The 18503-nt window shown below is 44.8% G+C and overlaps 3 long non-coding RNA genes across 3 annotated transcripts; all 3 read right to left on the bottom strand.

Annotated features, from left to right (window-relative positions):
• Window positions 1–11: 11 nt before the first annotated feature.
• Window positions 12–4605, bottom strand: LOC308657554. Its single transcript, XR_014023968.1, has 3 exons — window positions 4516–4605; window positions 2350–2420; window positions 12–684 (listed from the first exon to the last, which is right to left on the bottom strand). It is a non-coding gene; the product is annotated as an uncharacterized lncRNA (long non-coding RNA).
• A 1985-nt stretch (window positions 4606–6590) lies between these two features.
• LOC308652893 lies at window positions 6591–11184 on the bottom strand. The gene is made up of 3 exons (XR_014022926.1): window positions 11095–11184; window positions 8929–8999; window positions 6591–7263 (listed from the first exon to the last, which is right to left on the bottom strand). It is a non-coding gene; the product is annotated as an uncharacterized lncRNA (long non-coding RNA).
• A 1985-nt stretch (window positions 11185–13169) lies between these two features.
• On the bottom strand, window positions 13170–17763 carry LOC308654986. The gene is made up of 3 exons (XR_014023358.1): window positions 17674–17763; window positions 15508–15578; window positions 13170–13842 (listed from the first exon to the last, which is right to left on the bottom strand). It is a non-coding gene; the product is annotated as an uncharacterized lncRNA (long non-coding RNA).
• Window positions 17764–18503: the final 740 nt, after the last annotated feature.

The raw sequence follows: 18503 nt of genomic DNA, 5'->3' as shown, positions 1-18503 counted from the left end.
TGACCAAAAAATACCAGCGTTTCTTAGGATGTTCAATTCTGTTTGTGGCTGTGGGACCATGTCAGTTTACGGGTGGTCCATCAAGGTAGCTCTGCATGACCTGGGACTGAGTTCCTGAACGCCTTTCTCTCCAGGAGGAAGACAGGAAGATTGGAACAACTGGCACTACATCTCATGCCAAGTTTGGTCCCTGAAGCTCACAAGGCTTTCTGGCATCTCTAATATGCTTCTCTCCCTGTCTCTCTCTTTCTCTCTCTGTAGCCAGTCATCTGAGATTCCCCCCTTCACGGTGCACACCTGCTTGCTTCTTTTCTCTCCATTGACTCCCTGTACTCTGTTTTGCTCCTTCTTCAATCCACCTTCTACTGTCCCCTCCAGTGTTTCCCAGCCTTAGTCTGCTCAGGTTTTGAATCATTGGTTCCAATCACCTCATGACACTCTGGATGTTACCTGTCCCTCCAAAGGCAGGAGATGTACCCATTGTTACCTTCCACTACTCAGTAGATTCCTGTCTTCCACTATTCAAATAGACTGCTGCTTAGGATTGAAATAAATATGCTGTCCACTGTAATTTTTTATATGAAAAATATAAAGGCTCTTACCTTCCAGAGTATGGGCTTCCTTTTCAAGCATATCCTCAGAGGAACCATCCAAGTTCTCTCCTGAGCAAATCTCAGAGACTCTCTGGCAAAATTAATATCAAAATTGATATCCTTTAAAATTCATATCAATAACCCATTCTGAATCAGCATTTTAAAGCAGACATGTCGCTTGGGCTGTGCACGTCAGTAAGGATTAAAAAACTAGACAAGTCTAATCTTCCAAAATTGAACGATTGAAAAGAGAACTTCATATATCCTCCCCCACGAAGACCAACTTTCATCTTCACATGGCTACTGACTCTGAAAGGAGAACGCCACCACAGAAGAAACACATCCTCCCAAAACATACTATCTGATGCGCGAAACTGCGCAGACATACTACTCCTGTAACACCTAACCCGACTCAACGTTTTCTAGCATAAAGGAGAGAATGATATTTAAAATATACTCGAACACATTCTGACAAATTCGGATATCAGCCAGCATTACACACAGGCAACATTCTGATGACAGGACATTTGGGATAGAATCACGTTGGTTTGTAAGAATTTGAATTATGCTATGCTGAAGGGAAACAGAACAGCATTACCTGGGCCTCCTTAGCTGAACAAAAACTTTTGCAATCTAAAAAACCTTTGGGGAAATTTTTACCGAGAGGAAGACTCATCCTTCGCATATGATGCCAAATTAGGGAGAGAAAGATTTCTCCATTTTGCATTTACCTAACTTGGGCTTCATGATGTGGTTGTGTAGGCAGCACGTTGTAGTCAAAAAGCAAACAGTGACAGAACAGGGTACCAAGGCATAAAAGTGATTTTGAGTACACATTTTCAAGACGCCCTGGTACATGAAAATTGAATAGGCCAGGAGACAGGCACAAAAAGAGTGTGGAGGAATCTAGCAGGGCAACTCAGAATATCATGGGAATGAAAATGCCTTTCCTGATTGCATAGTCCGAACATTCAACGTGGGCCTATGGGAAAGCACAGGTGTCTTTCTTTTCTTTCTTTCTTTCCCTTTCTTTCTTTTTTCTTTCTCTTTCTTTCTTCCTTTTTAAATATTCATTGTCTATCCTGCTTTTTTGGTCAATTTGTTTATTACTTCTGCAAGCCTTTGGGGTAGTTTCTTGGATCTTGGAGACACAAGATCCTATTCTTGTGCCAACAGTAATATTTTAACATCTGCCTTTCCTATTCTTGCCCCTTCCCCCGTTTTCTCATGGCTCTCTTGCCTGAATGCTCAGGAAGCTGTGTTCCAGAATTGACCCAGTTCTCTAATGGGGAATAGACACTGAAGACAAGGCCTATTGAAATCCATGGCCCTTGGTTAGAGGCTAGTAGTATAATCCTAACCTTTTGGGCCACAAGTAGGGACCACCCTTGAACATGAGTCCATTCGGTGGCCATTGGTGTTTTTCATGAGTCCATCATAATAACCAGCTCTTAAATCAGTCTAATATTTGATCATAAGTCATTGATCATTTCAGGAGGTTCTCCAAATGGAAGCAGAAAACCCCAAGCAATTTTAGGCCTCAGACCTAAGGAGCAACTAGTTCAATAAGGTACCATGAATTCTGAAATGGTTTGCACATTCTTAAAGTTTCCAAGTGTTTTTAGACCGAAGGATTCAGTGATGATCTCGGCTTGATGAGAATAGTCAGAGAGGTCATTTCATGGGGCCTACTGTCCATTAGTAGAGCAAGGCAAATGTTGGGAAGCCAGGAAGGGAAATGGCCATGTTTACATACCTTTGGCTTCCACTTCTTGGAACCACCAAGGGTTGTGCCCGCTTCCTCTGCCTTCACATGGAAATGTGCTTCTGCTGACAAATATGCAGATTTACATAAATGAATGAGAACATCCTGAACAGGGATGCTGTGTCCTAATGGAAATACACAGTTCTAACAGTAATTCACTTCTCTTTTCCCACACATGCATTTACGTGCAGCTTCACTTTCAGCTGAATGCTGATTTTTTTACTTACATTGCTACTGTGTGTGAGTGAGTGAACCTGGAATGGGACCCATGGACTTTGGCATGCTTGGCAAACACTCTGCCACCGGATTTCCTCCCTTGGGATCTTATGCTAGGTATTAGGAAAACCATTGGATGAAGCTGACATAAATTTCCTAGGTACACAGACTGCTGTTTCTTGCATTGCTCCTTGGCTAGCTCTTTACTTGTTTTTCCACTGGATGATTCCCTGAGCTCTGGATCATCATGATTTCTGGATTGCAGGGAACAACAATATGGGTCCCATCCTCAGTCAATGGTATCAGTCACCATTGCCAAGAGTCTTGATTTACTTGACCTGATAGTTGACTGAGCTCCTGGTAAGTGCTAGTGTGGATAAAAGACTTCAGATGTGGTGGTGTTCCTGCAGGTAGGGCCAGAGCAGTGTCTCAATGAGTGAGCATGGGGGGCAGCCAGGGGTCGGAAATGGTGACAGCAAGGAAGGGATTTGCAAGGGAGAGAAAGAGACCATGATTCAATGGCATCTGCATGGCTCAAAACAAATACAGTTGGAGTCGTGTCAAGTGACTGAAAGGACAGGGGACAGGGATGCATACACCGAGAGAGGCCCGATTTACACTCTGAAAGGTTTCTAGTTGACTTGACAACACTGGGACCATCACGTGCATAAAACATCAGTGCATAAAGGCAACGTGGGTACACCGAGGTTCATGCCTCATACGTGCAGTGTAGCGAGAGCAACGTGACACATCCCCCGGGTACATGGAATGCGAGGGGCCTGTGCGAAATTGGTGGCGATTGTGTAGAATATAATTTGGATGCACACCTGGACTGGGGGAAGGTATGCAGACACGTAGAGGACACGAAGTCGTCAGTGCGAGGGAACAATGAGCTTCTTAAGTGAATTCAACTAAAAATCTGTGTGCCTAGAATGGGGGATCATTTCACAAGTCTGTAAAACGTATCCAATCAGATGGGACAGGAACTAGAGGACAGGATTCAGGTGTTTGTATCCAACATCTGGTTTCTGTGCTGCTCAGCTGCCTACACTGAGGAAAGTGTTCTTCATGTTTGGCGTGCGATGTCCTGAGCCTTGGAATTGCCAAAGTCCTCAATGAATCAGAAGAGCTGGCATTCAGGCTCAGTGGTAGAGAAACTGCTTTGCATGTCAAGGTCCTGGGTTCAATTCCCTCCCTTGAAAATGACTATTACAGGCATGAATAGGAATAGGGTCGATGGCATCAGTGTCGTGAAGGAGGAACTTTGGATGGGCAGCCTGAGAGACCATGCAAGGAAGCTATTGCCTATGTCCTGATAATACCATACTTTTTCTATAGGAAAGAGGAGAGGGGAAACGTATAGTGAGGTAACATAGTAAGTGAGTGCAGAATAAAGCACACAGAAGGAGGAGGTCACTGACTGAGTAAATCCGTGCATAGAGCACAATATGGGTGTGAGCCATCAAAGAGCATGCTGGGTGTCGTGATAGCACTCAATCTGATTGTTTTTACGTGGCTTCTTCACATGTCTCACTGGCTCACCATCTATTTTTGTGTCCAAGTCCAATATGGAGCTCAGTCTCTCAGGAGCCTGACACTACCGCCTAGCTGTCCACTGCACATCTGGAAACTCTGCAGCACGTTAGCCTAAGCTTCCTCATTCATGATTATAAATCCCTAAATCCAGTAGTGGATCTTGGGTTTTACCCACCACTGAGTTAATGGTTGCCTTGAATGGTATTTTTCTCACGTTGATAAAGGCAATTTTGTACCAACGTGAATGCCCACGTTGACACTGGCCTTTTCTGTATCCAATCTCCCCTTCCAATGGGGGATACAAAAGAATGAGGAATGGGAGCCTTTCAGAGGTTTTCACATAATGCCACCATTTCAGGTGTGTCCATAGACGCCTTTCCAAAGAACTCCTAGTGCAAAATGTACCTGATGTAATAGTCTTGACATCCTTCTTCCTGGCACCCTTCATCTCTATGTCTGTAGTTTCACGAGAATGTCTCAATCCAGTGGGAGGCTGGATGGGTTCGGGAAAATGATATCAAATAAAAGCTGTGTAATTACTGCCATGTGTAGGTCTTAGGAAGAGAAGCGCAAGGTGCAATTACCTTCAAGGAAGGAGCCGTCTGAGATACTGAAAAGGAAAAGGGACATAGAGTCAATTAGCCATGCATGTGACCAAACCAGCCATACCTTGGTCTCATATTAAGAAGGAGCTGGACACTCATGCTTCACTTTGGGAATAACTTTGGTAGCCTTTGGCCCTTTAGGGTTTGTGTGCATATTTCCTGGTTTTGGGTTCTCAAAACCACAAGGCTGCATGGTACCACCTTAAACAGGGGCAGAAACATAGGTTGAATCAACACAAGCAGTGAAGTTTCCAACCCCGAGACTCTTTGCAATAGCCATAAATCAAAGAGGAAAGGGAATGGATGCCAACGGAGAGAGGCACAGTGAGGAAGGATGTGATGGCAGATATCTTCCTTGACACATATGGGAGTTCTTCGGTGCGCTGCACTCCCAACACCTGTGCTGTTCCTCCAGTTGTGCTAGAAGTCAGGGAGCACCAATGGTGTAGAGTGCAGTGAAAGGGGTCATCCATTTCTGATCCAAGAACTTTCCCCCCACCGATTGGCTGAGATATACACTTTCAGCAGAAGGGCTCATTAAAAACATTCTTGATTTCCATACCCACGGGGGACACTGGTGTGCCCTCCTTCCTTGCATCCTCCGCTTTAGGCAACTTGGGCTTTCTTGATGCAATCACGGGAGAAGACAGAGGACTCAGTTCTAGGAAACAATGGATGGTAAGATTAAAGTCTCAAAGTATGGTAAAGCAAAGGGAAAAGGGTCGACTGTGTTATCGCAGAAGTCTTTCCTTCCCATAACTTTCCATACTTATAACTTGTGGGAAGGCCCATGAAAAATAAGTCTTTGGATACTCAAAGTATGAGCTCTCCCAAGTCTTCAGTTCCCACCGAATCTGCTTTCCTCTATGTTGGTCATCTTTCAAGGATTTCCATGAAATGACTGTCTCACAAAATGAGCTCTGAATAGGGTCAGGAGTCACTCAGGACTAGAGCACATTTGTAGCTTGCTAAAAGCTCTGGATTCCATCGCACTATGTCCCCCTGCCCAGAATAGGGAAGGAGATGAGAGCGGTCTTTTTGAAAAAAGCCAGTGCTTCTACAATCATAGACATCCCCTCTGAACCACTGACATCACTGCAAAATGCAGGCTCCAGGCCTGCACGTGCGGCACAGGGAAATGACTTGCTCTAGTTTGACTCCATGTACCATTCTCCTCTACTTTGAATAATCTACGGACAGACAGTACTCCCAGTTTTCATTTGAAGGCAGACCTACTGAAAACAGCTGAGATGCATTCCCTGTTTCCTCATCACACTCTCCAAATGTACCCAGCTGACTTCTTGCTTGCCTTCCTCCTTTCCCTTACCCTTCTGCTTTTCAGAAAGAACCTCGACCATGGTGGTCTCCATCTTGATTGTCCACTTGATTGTCTTTGTAGGGATTTCTCCCACTCACTCTTTTTCTCAAATAACCTTACAAGGGCCTTCTCCCTTGTCAAGAGCCATGCTCAGAGATGAAAGCAAATCCTTGGCCTTCCATAAGTCTCCTTTGGTCCTCAGCTACCTCCCCATGGCTCTTCACTGAGGCTTCATTAAGGAGAAGTCCATTCCCTGACTCCTCAGAATGTGCTCTGAGGGCCAGGACCATTGGAATCACCTTAGAACCCATTACAGATGCAGAATCCAAGACCTGCCGAATTGCAGTGCGTATTTTGAACCTGGTCCCCAACAGATGACCCACGGGAGTGGAGAGATGCAGTCTGTGGGAGTCCAACCCTAAATTCTTCAACTTCAACTGCCTATTTGGAATCGAGCCACAGTCTCCTCTCTACCAGGTCCCCCAAATCAAAGATGTATAAGGAGTCAATTTTTGCAGTGGACCTTCGGTCAGGCTGGGGCCTTGGTGACCAAAAAATACCAGCGTTTCTTAGGATGTTCAATTCTGTTTGTGGCTGTGGGACCATGTCAGTTTACGGGTGGTCCATCAAGGTAGCTCTGCATGACCTGGGACTGAGTTCCTGAACGCCTTTCTCTCCAGGAGGAAGACAGGAAGATTGGAACAACTGGCACTACATCTCATGCCAAGTTTGGTCCCTGAAGCTCACAAGGCTTTCTGGCATCTCTAATATGCTTCTCTCCCTGTCTCTCTCTTTCTCTCTCTGTAGCCAGTCATCTGAGATTCCCCCCTTCACGGTGCACACCTGCTTGCTTCTTTTCTCTCCATTGACTCCCTGTACTCTGTTTTGCTCCTTCTTCAATCCACCTTCTACTGTCCCCTCCAGTGTTTCCCAGCCTTAGTCTGCTCAGGTTTTGAATCATTGGTTCCAATCACCTCATGACACTCTGGATGTTACCTGTCCCTCCAAAGGCAGGAGATGTACCCATTGTTACCTTCCACTACTCAGTAGATTCCTGTCTTCCACTATTCAAATAGACTGCTGCTTAGGATTGAAATAAATATGCTGTCCACTGTAATTTTTTATATGAAAAATATAAAGGCTCTTACCTTCCAGAGTATGGGCTTCCTTTTCAAGCATATCCTCAGAGGAACCATCCAAGTTCTCTCCTGAGCAAATCTCAGAGACTCTCTGGCAAAATTAATATCAAAATTGATATCCTTTAAAATTCATATCAATAACCCATTCTGAATCAGCATTTTAAAGCAGACATGTCGCTTGGGCTGTGCACGTCAGTAAGGATTAAAAAACTAGACAAGTCTAATCTTCCAAAATTGAACGATTGAAAAGAGAACTTCATATATCCTCCCCCACGAAGACCAACTTTCATCTTCACATGGCTACTGACTCTGAAAGGAGAACGCCACCACAGAAGAAACACATCCTCCCAAAACATACTATCTGATGCGCGAAACTGCGCAGACATACTACTCCTGTAACACCTAACCCGACTCAACGTTTTCTAGCATAAAGGAGAGAATGATATTTAAAATATACTCGAACACATTCTGACAAATTCGGATATCAGCCAGCATTACACACAGGCAACATTCTGATGACAGGACATTTGGGATAGAATCACGTTGGTTTGTAAGAATTTGAATTATGCTATGCTGAAGGGAAACAGAACAGCATTACCTGGGCCTCCTTAGCTGAACAAAAACTTTTGCAATCTAAAAAACCTTTGGGGAAATTTTTACCGAGAGGAAGACTCATCCTTCGCATATGATGCCAAATTAGGGAGAGAAAGATTTCTCCATTTTGCATTTACCTAACTTGGGCTTCATGATGTGGTTGTGTAGGCAGCACGTTGTAGTCAAAAAGCAAACAGTGACAGAACAGGGTACCAAGGCATAAAAGTGATTTTGAGTACACATTTTCAAGACGCCCTGGTACATGAAAATTGAATAGGCCAGGAGACAGGCACAAAAAGAGTGTGGAGGAATCTAGCAGGGCAACTCAGAATATCATGGGAATGAAAATGCCTTTCCTGATTGCATAGTCCGAACATTCAACGTGGGCCTATGGGAAAGCACAGGTGTCTTTCTTTTCTTTCTTTCTTTCCCTTTCTTTCTTTTTTCTTTCTCTTTCTTTCTTCCTTTTTAAATATTCATTGTCTATCCTGCTTTTTTGGTCAATTTGTTTATTACTTCTGCAAGCCTTTGGGGTAGTTTCTTGGATCTTGGAGACACAAGATCCTATTCTTGTGCCAACAGTAATATTTTAACATCTGCCTTTCCTATTCTTGCCCCTTCCCCCGTTTTCTCATGGCTCTCTTGCCTGAATGCTCAGGAAGCTGTGTTCCAGAATTGACCCAGTTCTCTAATGGGGAATAGACACTGAAGACAAGGCCTATTGAAATCCATGGCCCTTGGTTAGAGGCTAGTAGTATAATCCTAACCTTTTGGGCCACAAGTAGGGACCACCCTTGAACATGAGTCCATTCGGTGGCCATTGGTGTTTTTCATGAGTCCATCATAATAACCAGCTCTTAAATCAGTCTAATATTTGATCATAAGTCATTGATCATTTCAGGAGGTTCTCCAAATGGAAGCAGAAAACCCCAAGCAATTTTAGGCCTCAGACCTAAGGAGCAACTAGTTCAATAAGGTACCATGAATTCTGAAATGGTTTGCACATTCTTAAAGTTTCCAAGTGTTTTTAGACCGAAGGATTCAGTGATGATCTCGGCTTGATGAGAATAGTCAGAGAGGTCATTTCATGGGGCCTACTGTCCATTAGTAGAGCAAGGCAAATGTTGGGAAGCCAGGAAGGGAAATGGCCATGTTTACATACCTTTGGCTTCCACTTCTTGGAACCACCAAGGGTTGTGCCCGCTTCCTCTGCCTTCACATGGAAATGTGCTTCTGCTGACAAATATGCAGATTTACATAAATGAATGAGAACATCCTGAACAGGGATGCTGTGTCCTAATGGAAATACACAGTTCTAACAGTAATTCACTTCTCTTTTCCCACACATGCATTTACGTGCAGCTTCACTTTCAGCTGAATGCTGATTTTTTTACTTACATTGCTACTGTGTGTGAGTGAGTGAACCTGGAATGGGACCCATGGACTTTGGCATGCTTGGCAAACACTCTGCCACCGGATTTCCTCCCTTGGGATCTTATGCTAGGTATTAGGAAAACCATTGGATGAAGCTGACATAAATTTCCTAGGTACACAGACTGCTGTTTCTTGCATTGCTCCTTGGCTAGCTCTTTACTTGTTTTTCCACTGGATGATTCCCTGAGCTCTGGATCATCATGATTTCTGGATTGCAGGGAACAACAATATGGGTCCCATCCTCAGTCAATGGTATCAGTCACCATTGCCAAGAGTCTTGATTTACTTGACCTGATAGTTGACTGAGCTCCTGGTAAGTGCTAGTGTGGATAAAAGACTTCAGATGTGGTGGTGTTCCTGCAGGTAGGGCCAGAGCAGTGTCTCAATGAGTGAGCATGGGGGGCAGCCAGGGGTCGGAAATGGTGACAGCAAGGAAGGGATTTGCAAGGGAGAGAAAGAGACCATGATTCAATGGCATCTGCATGGCTCAAAACAAATACAGTTGGAGTCGTGTCAAGTGACTGAAAGGACAGGGGACAGGGATGCATACACCGAGAGAGGCCCGATTTACACTCTGAAAGGTTTCTAGTTGACTTGACAACACTGGGACCATCACGTGCATAAAACATCAGTGCATAAAGGCAACGTGGGTACACCGAGGTTCATGCCTCATACGTGCAGTGTAGCGAGAGCAACGTGACACATCCCCCGGGTACATGGAATGCGAGGGGCCTGTGCGAAATTGGTGGCGATTGTGTAGAATATAATTTGGATGCACACCTGGACTGGGGGAAGGTATGCAGACACGTAGAGGACACGAAGTCGTCAGTGCGAGGGAACAATGAGCTTCTTAAGTGAATTCAACTAAAAATCTGTGTGCCTAGAATGGGGGATCATTTCACAAGTCTGTAAAACGTATCCAATCAGATGGGACAGGAACTAGAGGACAGGATTCAGGTGTTTGTATCCAACATCTGGTTTCTGTGCTGCTCAGCTGCCTACACTGAGGAAAGTGTTCTTCATGTTTGGCGTGCGATGTCCTGAGCCTTGGAATTGCCAAAGTCCTCAATGAATCAGAAGAGCTGGCATTCAGGCTCAGTGGTAGAGAAACTGCTTTGCATGTCAAGGTCCTGGGTTCAATTCCCTCCCTTGAAAATGACTATTACAGGCATGAATAGGAATAGGGTCGATGGCATCAGTGTCGTGAAGGAGGAACTTTGGATGGGCAGCCTGAGAGACCATGCAAGGAAGCTATTGCCTATGTCCTGATAATACCATACTTTTTCTATAGGAAAGAGGAGAGGGGAAACGTATAGTGAGGTAACATAGTAAGTGAGTGCAGAATAAAGCACACAGAAGGAGGAGGTCACTGACTGAGTAAATCCGTGCATAGAGCACAATATGGGTGTGAGCCATCAAAGAGCATGCTGGGTGTCGTGATAGCACTCAATCTGATTGTTTTTACGTGGCTTCTTCACATGTCTCACTGGCTCACCATCTATTTTTGTGTCCAAGTCCAATATGGAGCTCAGTCTCTCAGGAGCCTGACACTACCGCCTAGCTGTCCACTGCACATCTGGAAACTCTGCAGCACGTTAGCCTAAGCTTCCTCATTCATGATTATAAATCCCTAAATCCAGTAGTGGATCTTGGGTTTTACCCACCACTGAGTTAATGGTTGCCTTGAATGGTATTTTTCTCACGTTGATAAAGGCAATTTTGTACCAACGTGAATGCCCACGTTGACACTGGCCTTTTCTGTATCCAATCTCCCCTTCCAATGGGGGATACAAAAGAATGAGGAATGGGAGCCTTTCAGAGGTTTTCACATAATGCCACCATTTCAGGTGTGTCCATAGACGCCTTTCCAAAGAACTCCTAGTGCAAAATGTACCTGATGTAATAGTCTTGACATCCTTCTTCCTGGCACCCTTCATCTCTATGTCTGTAGTTTCACGAGAATGTCTCAATCCAGTGGGAGGCTGGATGGGTTCGGGAAAATGATATCAAATAAAAGCTGTGTAATTACTGCCATGTGTAGGTCTTAGGAAGAGAAGCGCAAGGTGCAATTACCTTCAAGGAAGGAGCCGTCTGAGATACTGAAAAGGAAAAGGGACATAGAGTCAATTAGCCATGCATGTGACCAAACCAGCCATACCTTGGTCTCATATTAAGAAGGAGCTGGACACTCATGCTTCACTTTGGGAATAACTTTGGTAGCCTTTGGCCCTTTAGGGTTTGTGTGCATATTTCCTGGTTTTGGGTTCTCAAAACCACAAGGCTGCATGGTACCACCTTAAACAGGGGCAGAAACATAGGTTGAATCAACACAAGCAGTGAAGTTTCCAACCCCAAGACTCTTTGCAATAGCCATAAATCAAAGAGGAAAGGGAATGGATGCCAACGGAGAGAGGCACAGTGAGGAAGGATGTGATGGCAGATATCTTCCTTGACACATATGGGAGTTCTTCGGTGCGCTGCACTCCCAACACCTGTGCTGTTCCTCCAGTTGTGCTAGAAGTCAGGGAGCACCAATGGTGTAGAGTGCAGTGAAAGGGGTCATCCATTTCTGATCCAAGAACTTTCCCCCCACCGATTGGCTGAGATATACACTTTCAGCAGAAGGGCTCATTAAAAACATTCTTGATTTCCATACCCACGGGGGACACTGGTGTGCCCTCCTTCCTTGCATCCTCCGCTTTAGGCAACTTGGGCTTTCTTGATGCAATCACGGGAGAAGACAGAGGACTCAGTTCTAGGAAACAATGGATGGTAAGATTAAAGTCTCAAAGTATGGTAAAGCAAAGGGAAAAGGGTCGACTGTGTTATCGCAGAAGTCTTTCCTTCCCATAACTTTCCATACTTATAACTTGTGGGAAGGCCCATGAAAAATAAGTCTTTGGATACTCAAAGTATGAGCTCTCCCAAGTCTTCAGTTCCCACCGAATCTGCTTTCCTCTATGTTGGTCATCTTTCAAGGATTTCCATGAAATGACTGTCTCACAAAATGAGCTCTGAATAGGGTCAGGAGTCACTCAGGACTAGAGCACATTTGTAGCTTGCTAAAAGCTCTGGATTCCATCGCACTATGTCCCCCTGCCCAGAATAGGGAAGGAGATGAGAGCGGTCTTTTTGAAAAAAGCCAGTGCTTCTACAATCATAGACATCCCCTCTGAACCACTGACATCACTGCAAAATGCAGGCTCCAGGCCTGCACGTGCGGCACAGGGAAATGACTTGCTCTAGTTTGACTCCATGTACCATTCTCCTCTACTTTGAATAATCTACGGACAGACAGTACTCCCAGTTTTCATTTGAAGGCAGACCTACTGAAAACAGCTGAGATGCATTCCCTGTTTCCTCATCACACTCTCCAAATGTACCCAGCTGACTTCTTGCTTGCCTTCCTCCTTTCCCTTACCCTTCTGCTTTTCAGAAAGAACCTCGACCATGGTGGTCTCCATCTTGATTGTCCACTTGATTGTCTTTGTAGGGATTTCTCCCACTCACTCTTTTTCTCAAATAACCTTACAAGGGCCTTCTCCCTTGTCAAGAGCCATGCTCAGAGATGAAAGCAAATCCTTGGCCTTCCATAAGTCTCCTTTGGTCCTCAGCTACCTCCCCATGGCTCTTCACTGAGGCTTCATTAAGGAGAAGTCCATTCCCTGACTCCTCAGAATGTGCTCTGAGGGCCAGGACCATTGGAATCACCTTAGAACCCATTACAGATGCAGAATCCAAGACCTGCCGAATTGCAGTGCGTATTTTGAACCTGGTCCCCAACAGATGACCCACGGGAGTGGAGAGATGCAGTCTGTGGGAGTCCAACCCTAAATTCTTCAACTTCAACTGCCTATTTGGAATCGAGCCACAGTCTCCTCTCTACCAGGTCCCCCAAATCAAAGATGTATAAGGAGTCAATTTTTGCAGTGGACCTTCGGTCAGGCTGGGGCCTTGGTGACCAAAAAATACCAGCGTTTCTTAGGATGTTCAATTCTGTTTGTGGCTGTGGGACCATGTCAGTTTACGGGTGGTCCATCAAGGTAGCTCTGCATGACCTGGGACTGAGTTCCTGAACGCCTTTCTCTCCAGGAGGAAGACAGGAAGATTGGAACAACTGGCACTACATCTCATGCCAAGTTTGGTCCCTGAAGCTCACAAGGCTTTCTGGCATCTCTAATATGCTTCTCTCCCTGTCTCTCTCTTTCTCTCTCTGTAGCCAGTCATCTGAGATTCCCCCCTTCACGGTGCACACCTGCTTGCTTCTTTTCTCTCCATTGACTCCCTGTACTCTGTTTTGCTCCTTCTTCAATCCACCTTCTACTGTCCCCTCCAGTGTTTCCCAGCCTTAGTCTGCTCAGGTTTTGAATCATTGGTTCCAATCACCTCATGACACTCTGGATGTTACCTGTCCCTCCAAAGGCAGGAGATGTACCCATTGTTACCTTCCACTACTCAGTAGATTCCTGTCTTCCACTATTCAAATAGACTGCTGCTTAGGATTGAAATAAATATGCTGTCCACTGTAATTTTTTATATGAAAAATATAAAGGCTCTTACCTTCCAGAGTATGGGCTTCCTTTTCAAGCATATCCTCAGAGGAACCATCCAAGTTCTCTCCTGAGCAAATCTCAGAGACTCTCTGGCAAAATTAATATCAAAATTGATATCCTTTAAAATTCATATCAATAACCCATTCTGAATCAGCATTTTAAAGCAGACATGTCGCTTGGGCTGTGCACGTCAGTAAGGATTAAAAAACTAGACAAGTCTAATCTTCCAAAATTGAACGATTGAAAAGAGAACTTCATATATCCTCCCCCACGAAGACCAACTTTCATCTTCACATGGCTACTGACTCTGAAAGGAGAACGCCACCACAGAAGAAACACATCCTCCCAAAACATACTATCTGATGCGCGAAACTGCGCAGACATACTACTCCTGTAACACCTAACCCGACTCAACGTTTTCTAGCATAAAGGAGAGAATGATATTTAAAATATACTCGAACACATTCTGACAAATTCGGATATCAGCCAGCATTACACACAGGCAACATTCTGATGACAGGACATTTGGGATAGAATCACGTTGGTTTGTAAGAATTTGAATTATGCTATGCTGAAGGGAAACAGAACAGCATTACCTGGGCCTCCTTAGCTGAACAAAAACTTTTGCAATCTAAAAAACCTTTGGGGAAATTTTTACCGAGAGGAAGACTCATCCTTCGCATATGATGCCAAATTAGGGAGAGAAAGATTTCTCCATTTTGCATTTACCTAACTTGGGCTTCATGATGTGGTTGTGTAGGCAGCACGTTGTAGTCAAAAAGCAAACAGTGACAGAACAGGGTACCAAGGCATAAAAGTGATTTTGAGTACACATTTTCAAGACGCCCTGGTACATGAAAATTGAATAGGCCAGGAGACAGGCACAAAAAGAGTGTGGAGGAATCTAGCAGGGCAACTCAGAATATCATGGGAATGAAAATGCCTTTCCTGATTGCATAGTCCGAACATTCAACGTGGGCCTATGGGAAAGCACAGGTGTCTTTCTTTTCTTTCTTTCTTTCCCTTTCTTTCTTTTTTCTTTCTCTTTCTTTCTTCCTTTTTAAATATTCATTGTCTATCCTGCTTTTTTGGTCAATTTGTTTATTACTTCTGCAAGCCTTTGGGGTAGTTTCTTGGATCTTGGAGACACAAGATCCTATTCTTGTGCCAACAGTAATATTTTAACATCTGCCTTTCCTATTCTTGCCCCTTCCCCCGTTTTCTCATGGCTCTCTTGCCTGAATGCTCAGGAAGCTGTGTTCCAGAATTGACCCAGTTCTCTAATGGGGAATAGACACTGAAGACAAGGCCTATTGAAATCCATGGCCCTTGGTTAGAGGCTAGTAGTATAATCCTAACCTTTTGGGCCACAAGTAGGGACCACCCTTGAACATGAGTCCATTCGGTGGCCATTGGTGTTTTTCATGAGTCCATCATAATAACCAGCTCTTAAATCAGTCTAATATTTGATCATAAGTCATTGATCATTTCAGGAGGTTCTCCAAATGGAAGCAGAAAACCCCAAGCAATTTTAGGCCTCAGACCTAAGGAGCAACTAGTTCAATAAGGTACCATGAATTCTGAAATGGTTTGCACATTCTTAAAGTTTCCAAGTGTTTTTAGACCGAAGGATTCAGTGATGATCTCGGCTTGATGAGAATAGTCAGAGAGGTCATTTCATGGGGCCTACTGTCCATTAGTAGAGCAAGGCAAATGTTGGGAAGCCAGGAAGGGAAATGGCCATGTTTACATACCTTTGGCTTCCACTTCTTGGAACCACCAAGGGTTGTGCCCGCTTCCTCTGCCTTCACATGGAAATGTGCTTCTGCTGACAAATATGCAGATTTACATAAATGAATGAGAACATCCTGAACAGGGATGCTGTGTCCTAATGGAAATACACAGTTCTAACAGTAATTCACTTCTCTTTTCCCACACATGCATTTACGTGCAGCTTCACTTTCAGCTGAATGCTGATTTTTTTACTTACATTGCTACTGTGTGTGAGTGAGTGAACCTGGAATGGGACCCATGGACTTTGGCATGCTTGGCAAACACTCTGCCACCGGATTTCCTCCCTTGGGATCTTATGCTAGGTATTAGGAAAACCATTGGATGAAGCTGACATAAATTTCCTAGGTACACAGACTGCTGTTTCTTGCATTGCTCCTTGGCTAGCTCTTTACTTGTTTTTCCACTGGATGATTCCCTGAGCTCTGGATCATCATGATTTCTGGATTGCAGGGAACAACAATATGGGTCCCATCCTCAGTCAATGGTATCAGTCACCATTGCCAAGAGTCTTGATTTACTTGACCTGATAGTTGACTGAGCTCCTGGTAAGTGCTAGTGTGGATAAAAGACTTCAGATGTGGTGGTGTTCCTGCAGGTAGGGCCAGAGCAGTGTCTCAATGAGTGAGCATGGGGGGCAGCCAGGGGTCGGAAATGGTGACAGCAAGGAAGGGATTTGCAAGGGAGAGAAAGAGACCATGATTCAATGGCATCTGCATGGCTCAAAACAAATACAGTTGGAGTCGTGTCAAGTGACTGAAAGGACAGGGGACAGGGATGCATACACCGAGAGAGGCCCGATTTACACTCTGAAAGGTTTCTAGTTGACTTGACAACACTGGGACCATCACGTGCATAAAACATCAGTGCATAAAGGCAACGTGGGTACACCGAGGTTCATGCCTCATACGTGCAGTGTAGCGAGAGCAACGTGACACATCCCCCGGGTACATGGAATGCGAGGGGCCTGTGCGAAATTGGTGGCGATTGTGTAGAATATAATTTGGATGCACACCTGGACTGGGGGAAGGTATGCAGACACGTAGAGGACACGAAGTCGTCAGTGCGAGGGAACAATGAGCTTCTTAAGTGAATTCAACTAAAAATCTGTGTGCCTAGAATGGGGGATCATTTCACAAGTCTGTAAAACGTATCCAATCAGATGGGACAGGAACTAGAGGACAGGATTCAGGTGTTTGTATCCAACATCTGGTTTCTGTGCTGCTCAGCTGCCTACACTGAGGAAAGTGTTCTTCATGTTTGGCGTGCGATGTCCTGAGCCTTGGAATTGCCAAAGTCCTCAATGAATCAGAAGAGCTGGCATTCAGGCTCAGTGGTAGAGAAACTGCTTTGCATGTCAAGGTCCTGGGTTCAATTCCCTCCCTTGAAAATGACTATTACAGGCATGAATAGGAATAGGGTCGATGGCATCAGTGTCGTGAAGGAGGAACTTTGGATGGGCAGCCTGAGAGACCATGCAAGGAAGCTATTGCCTATGTCCTGATAATACCATACTTTTTCTATAGGAAAGAGGAGAGGGGAAACGTATAGTGAGGTAACATAGTAAGTGAGTGCAGAATAAAGCACACAGAAGGAGGAGGTCACTGACTGAGTAAATCCGTGCATAGAGCACAATATGGGTGTGAGCCATCAAAGAGCATGCTGGGTGTCGTGATAGCACTCAATCTGATTGTTTTTACGTGGCTTCTTCACATGTCTCACTGGCTCACCATCTATTTTTGTGTCCAAGTCCAATATGGAGCTCAGTCTCTCAGGAGCCTGACACTACCGCCTAGCTGTCCACTGCACATCTGGAAACTCTGCAGCACGTTAGCCTAAGCTTCCTCATTCATGATTATAAATCCCTAAATCCAGTAGTGGATCTTGGGTTTTACCCACCACTGAGTTAATGGTTGCCTTGAATGGTATTTTTCTCACGTTGATAAAGGCAATTTTGTACCAACGTGAATGCCCACGTTGACACTGGCCTTTTCTGTATCCAATCTCCCCTTCCAATGGGGGATACAAAAGAATGAGGAATGGGAGCCTTTCAGAGGTTTTCACATAATGCCACCATTTCAGGTGTGTCCATAGACGCCTTTCCAAAGAACTCCTAGTGCAAAATGTACCTGATGTAATAGTCTTGACATCCTTCTTCCTGGCACCCTTCATCTCTATGTCTGTAGTTTCACGAGAATGTCTCAATCCAGTGGGAGGCTGGATGGGTTCGGGAAAATGATATCAAATAAAAGCTGTGTAATTACTGCCATGTGTAGGTCTTAGGAAGAGAAGCGCAAGGTGCAATTACCTTCAAGGAAGGAGCCGTCTGAGATACTGAAAAGGAAAAGGGACATAGAGTCAATTAGCCATGCATGTGACCAAACCAGCCATACCTTGGTCTCATATTAAGAAGGAGCTGGACACTCATGCTTCACTTTGGGAATAACTTTCGTAGCCTTTGGCCCTTTAGGGTTTGTGTGCATATTTCCTGGTTTTGGGTTCTCAAAACCACAAGGCTGCATGGTACCACCTTAAACAGGGGCAGAAACATAGGTTGAATCAACACAAGCAGTGAAGTTTCCAACCCCGAGACTCTTTGCAATAGCCATAAATCAAAGAGGAAAGGGAATGGATGCCAACGGAGAGAGGCACAGTGAGGAAGGATGTGATGGCAGATATCTTCCTTGACACATATGGGAGTTCTTCGGTGCGCTGCACTCCCAACACCTGTGCTGTTCCTCCAGTTGTGCTAGAAGTCAGGGAGCACCAATGGTGTAGAGTGCAGTGAAAGGGGTCATCCATTTCTGATCCAAGAACTTTCCCCCCACCGATTGGCTGAGATATACACTTTCAGCAGAAGGGCTCATTAAAAACATTCTTGATTTCCATACCCACGGGGGACACTGGTGTGCCCTCCTTCCTTGCATCCTCCGCTTTAGGCAACTTGGGCTTTCTTGAT

This window comes from Spermophilus citellus (assembly GCF_964194105.1).
Source record: "Spermophilus citellus genome assembly, chromosome: 1".
Classification (NCBI taxonomy): Eukaryota; Metazoa; Chordata; class Mammalia; order Rodentia; family Sciuridae; genus Spermophilus; species Spermophilus citellus.
Note: the sequence above shows the minus strand (reverse complement) of the source record. Positions and strands in the feature narration are given on the sequence as shown.